The following is a 5,683-nucleotide window of genomic DNA, read 5'->3' as shown; positions in this document are numbered from 1 at the left end:
GCCAAACCGGCTGAGCACCTCCAGCAGGTGGGGACCCAGAGCAGGGAAAGGGATGGTCCCGCCCCATGGTCCCATGGGGGGGTGAACATCCCGAGGCTMCGCTCTGGCACCTGGAAAGGGCCATGGGATGATGTTTTGGGAAAGTCAGGGCAGCCCGTTTGCACCAGAGCAGGTTTTAGGGAGGGTGAATGGTTTGGCTCCATTAACTGAAGAGTTTTSCCCAGTTTTCAAACACCTGGCCTTGTTTCGTAGACTGACTTGAGGTAAAGGGGACAAACTCCCAGAGCTGACGTGGTGGCTGGAGGCAGAGCAGCCCAGTTTGTTGGTTTTTTAAAATTGAAAATGTCAAATCTGAGTTTTTTTGTTTTTTAACCCAAGTTTACACAACACAATGGACCACTGGCCACATCAACATGTGAGTCCACCACCAATGAACCTTCCATGAAACATCTCTGCCAAATCCTTACCCATCCCTGTGGCACCAGGATAATTCTGGAGCCTCCGTGAGCCGGTGCTGGGTCCAACTCCTGCACTCTGAGGGTGAGGATGAAGCAAAAAAAGCCCTGAGCAGCTCTCTGTGTTTTCTGTTTCCAGGGAAGGGTGCTAAGAGCTCATCCTGGCACTTCTTCGGGAATTTGCAGAGTGATGCCAAAAGCTGAATTCAAGTTCCCTCCTCCTGATTTGCAAAGACCTGGAAAACCTGACGCGCTCAAGTCAAACATCACACGTCATTTTTTCTGGCACTGAAACACCAGGTGAAACATTTTCTGAAACCCAGCATTTAATTTCAACGTTTCCTTTGGGAATGATCCTGTGCTGGAACACTGAACAAACTCCCCTTAACAATTCCGAAATGAAACTTTGCAGCTTTTTTTTTTTACTCAAAAGCAGACTTTCCATCAAAGCAAATTTATTTTAATTTGCAAATGGTTTATTTGCACAGCCTGCAAATGAAGTGAGACACAAAATGGCTTCAGGGAAGGCAACACAGGATGCAGCAAATCCAAAACGGAACGATATTCCCAGCTGCCATCTGCTCAGCTGGAGCGACATCCTGCTGCCCAGAGCAGCTGCAGGTTGGATTTGGAACCAATCCCCTGGGACAGCAGAGTGGTGAATAAACATGAGGAGCCCTGGAATTGCTGTCCTGTGGTTGAATCCCCTTTAGAGGACACTCAGATAATCCTTGTTTGTCTTCCCAGCTCCAGGTTTGTTTGAACAGGGGGAGATTAAACTCAGCACCAGCGCTGGGGATCTCTGGAAGGAAAATCAAGCCGGGATCAGGATGGAGTTGAGGGATGTGGAATGTGCACAGAGCTTGTCTGAAACAGTGGGACCCCCCCAGCAGCACCATTTCCAGGTCTTTATTGGGAGAAAAGACATGCCCTGGGGCTGGGAGAAAGGGCAGGATGGGACAAACACTCTTTGATCACCTTCAGCCTTTGGGGTTTGCGTTTTCCATGTGGGGTCACAGCCCCAGCAGCCCAGCCCGGGGCAGGAGATTCCCAAAAAGCATTGCAAGGAGATGGGGAGGATCTGGGCTCTTTCAAGTGCCACCAGAATGAACAAAGGAGCCCCCAGAGCCCTCTGAATGTCTGAAGATCCTTGAAGATGCAGCAGACCCCAARGGGAGCGAGCCCTCCCAAGAGTGTKCAAGGCAGCAGTGATGGAGGTGAAGCTCTTCCCAAGGCCTGGGCTGCGCTGGAGTCTCCGTGCTGGCCCAGAAAACAATTATCTGGGGAAAGCAGGTCACACCTACACTTCAAAGTCACGCAGGAGCTGGGGCTGACTGGCCTCCAGATACCGCTGGGAACAGGCTCAAAGGACCCAGCACGGGCCAACACCTATGGGAAAACTGCTGAGGAGCTCATCCTAATTCATCCCTTCGGGAAATGGGATTCATGGATATTYACCTCCCAGCCAGGAGGTCTCAGCACAGGGATGCTGTGAGTTCAGTGGTCTCCCGTGGAAAAAAAAACCTCTGCCCTGCTGGTCTTTGTTAGCGTGGGATGAAATAGTAAATTGCGGCCGAAGTGAGTCGGGTTTGAATTTAGGTTGGAGGCCCAAGTTTAACCCAAAGGCTTTAATTTAAGCAATTAACCTAAATTACAGCCTTGACTTTGCTGAGAATTAAACTGAGATTAAGTAGCACAGGTGAACCAACGCAAGGTACTTTGACACGCTCTTGTTTTACAAATATGGGTATTTTTGCAAACAAAACACGCAGAGAAGCATCCAAAAATTTCTGCCTGAAAAGTTGCACGAGACAAAGGAGTCTGAGGTGGATTCTGGATAGGAGCAGCAGAGCAGAGGGATGGAGAGGAGGTGATGAAAAGCTGCTGGAGACATCAATGTTCACTAAACCACAGAAAAATGGTTCAGATTTCACACTAAAGGGGCTGGAATTGCATTTATTGCCCTGACAGAGGCAGAATTCCCTTCCTACTCTCAAAAGAGAGYTTTTACCTTGACAGCAGCGTGGTGCCAGATGCAAACTCAGCCAAGACTTTCTTCCCAGGTTTACAGCGTTTGCAAAGTGCTCTCCTGCCTCTTGCTCTGGGCTTGCTCATCCAGGTGGGAGGAAATGAGGAGGGGAAGGAAAGGGAAAARGAAAAGGTACAAAACCTGCCCAGCTTCTGCCACACCAGGGGGCTMTGGCCCTGCCCAGACACAGCTCCCGAGGTGGGATAAGCAGAAAAAGCAGTTTGTGAGCTCAGCACYATCCTCTGGATCCTCTGAAACAGGAGGTTCCTGCAGCAGTGCAGCAAATCCCGTGCTGGGAGCTGCAGGAGCACGGGAGACACTCCCCCAGAGCTACCTGGAAACTCTGTGTTTCATCAACAGAGCAGGGTGGGGACCCCCCTTCCCTCAGCCCATACCCCAAACCTGTAGCTACAGCTCCTTGTGCTCCCAGTTCTGCCTTTTGTAATTACCTCTGAAATTCCTTCCGGATGAGTGACAACCGCATCACCTCCACCCTGGCAGAACGTGGAATGGAAAGAAATTAATTCCCTCTCAGTTGCTTGGAGGAGCTGCGTTATTATTACTGTTATTAACCATGGGCTCCAACGCACTCAGTGGATTCCTTAGCCAAAAAAAAGACAAGTTTCAGATGTGGAGGGAGCCTGAGGGGGGAAAGGAAAGCACTGACACATCCTGCTGGGAGAACTGGGGGGGCTCAGCCACACGGACTCCCCACATTGTGAATCTCCCTCTGGAGAGAGGATCTGCCCTTTGGTGCTGATCTCCACTGGAAAAATTGGAATAAAACTCCTCTCGGGTACTCAGAGTTAGGGGGGATGGAGAGAACTGAGAGGGCAATTACCAAAGGAACCATGGGCTGGCCGTGAGTATCTGACAATCATGGAGGGGTTTGGGTGGGATGGGACCCCAAAGCCCATCCCATCCTTGCCATGGGCAGGGACACCTTCCACTGTCCCTGTGGCTGCCTTGGACACTTCAGAGATGGGGCAGCCACAGCTTCTCTGGACAACCTGTGCCAGGGCCTYRCCATGCTCAAAGGGAGGAATTTCTTCCCAATATCCAAGCTAATTTTCCTCTCWTTCAGYTGGAAATCTTTCTGCCTGGGACTGGAATCCATCGCACTTTTTGTGTGTGGGAATGAATCTCATGACTTCAAGAACCCAACATCCATTTGTCGGTGAACAAACTGAACAATAATCTTTCCAAAAATGCCCTTTGGACACAGCCTTTGCTTACAATCTGTTTGCCCCCAGCTCCCAGGGGTGCAGAGTGAGCCCCAGCGACACAGCCCCACTGGCAAAACCTGCAGCATTCAGCCCTTCCTTGCAAAAGAATCTCAGTCTGGCAATAAACACGAAACCAACCTGACAATCCCCGTCCAGGAATAACATTGCATTTAAAACCTCCATTGCAGAGATTGTSCCTCGGACAGCTGGGAAACAATGGGCACAAAAAGAATTTCTGGGAGTTTCATGCACCTGGGAACATCACCAGGCAGGGGCAGATGAAAGCACAGCTCCCCCCACCATGGTTATTCCTCATTATTCCACTGATGCTTCATTATTCCATTGATACTTCATTATTCCATTGATACTTCATTATTCCTTTGATTCCTCAGTATCCCTTTGATTCTTCATTATTCCATTGATTACTCATAATTCCATTGATTCCTCATTATTCCTTTGATTCTTCATTATTCCATTGATTACTCATAATTCCATTGATTCCTCATTATTCCTTTGATTCTTCATTATTCCATTGATGACTCATGATTCCATTGATTCCTCATTATTCCTTTGATTCCTCATTATTCCAGATTCCTCATTATTCCATTCTTCCTGTGCTGCAGCCAGCACGAGGGGAAGGAGCTCAGGGGGATACATTTACAATTTCAACCTCTTGTAGAAAATAACACAAATCCTCTTTTCCTGAACAACCTGAAACACCCCAAGCACTTTTTGACCCTCAAAATTAATTATTTTTTCACATTTCTATCTTTGATTTTTTTACTCAAATCAYCTGTTAAATGCAAGGGGCTGTGCTGGTACCCATGGTGGGAAAGGAAAGATCCAGGATGTTCTGTGGAGTCCTGTGGATCTGGGCAGAGGGAATCCTGTCGAGAACTTTCCAGTGGATTCAGGCAAGCAGATGTGCTGAAAGAGCTGATAAAAATCCTTGGGAAATGTCATTGTGTTTTTTTTTAACTGTGCAATGGGAACAGCCCTGGAGCGCTCCGTTTCCACAGTCAAAGCAGTTCCCATTCCCACAATCTTTGCTCCTATGTATTTATTTCTGAGTTGTTTGTTTGTTTTCRTCCTGCTAAAATAAAGTCCAAACCCTCAAACCCGAGGTAGCAGGACATGTTTGTGACAGAGCTCAGTGGCTGCTGTSAAAATCCACACAGGAACAAAAGGATCTTGTCAAAACATTCCATTTTTATTGTTGTCATTGTATTTTTGAAGACAGTGGCATAAGTCTGGAGAAGAAGGATTTTCAGCAGGATTTCCAGAGAGAGCCGAGCTTTTTAAGGATGGGAGCAAAACTGTGTCTGCAGATTTCTGTGGTGGCTYAGAGGGGACCATGTGGTCCATGGGATCACAGGATGGTTTGGGTGGGAAGGGACCTTAAAGATCAYCTTGTCCCATGGGCWSRGRCACCTTCCATAGCCCAGGTTGCTCCAAGCCCCATCCAGCCTGGCCTTGGACACTTCCAGGGATGGRGAATCCTCTCTGAGCAAATTCCAGCAGAATCTTATCACCAAGATATCCCAAAACCCCAGGGTAAAACACTTTGCTGCAGGGCTGKCTGTGGAACAGGCACCGATCCCAAGGATTTAAAGTTTCCCAAGCCCTGCTTGTGAACAAAAGAAGGGGCGAAAGCAATCCCCAGGGATGAAGTTTTCCGACGACAGAGGTGTTGAGTGACAGGCACTGGAGCGGTGTTTTGCTGCCGGTGCCCAGCCTGACTCATCAGCACYTTCCAGCTTTGAAATGGAGACGAGCCTGGCTGTCTACAAAGGCCGGCGACAGTTATTCCCAAACAATTCCCTGTTGCTGAGAACCTGGGCTGTATTATTTCAGCAGGGCGTGTGTGCCGAGTGAGTTCACCCTCCAGAATGCTGTTGGACATGCCAAACCTARCGCATCAGAAAGAGGATCCACCTCATCCAACCCACCCCAGGCTCATACATGCATAAAAG

Source organism: Malurus melanocephalus, unplaced genomic scaffold (genome assembly GCF_030028575.1).
Source record: "Malurus melanocephalus ecotype Western Australia unplaced genomic scaffold, MMel_1.1 scaffold_1050, whole genome shotgun sequence".
NCBI classification, from domain to species: Eukaryota; Metazoa; Chordata; class Aves; order Passeriformes; family Maluridae; genus Malurus; species Malurus melanocephalus.
This window is presented reverse-complemented; position numbering follows the sequence as displayed.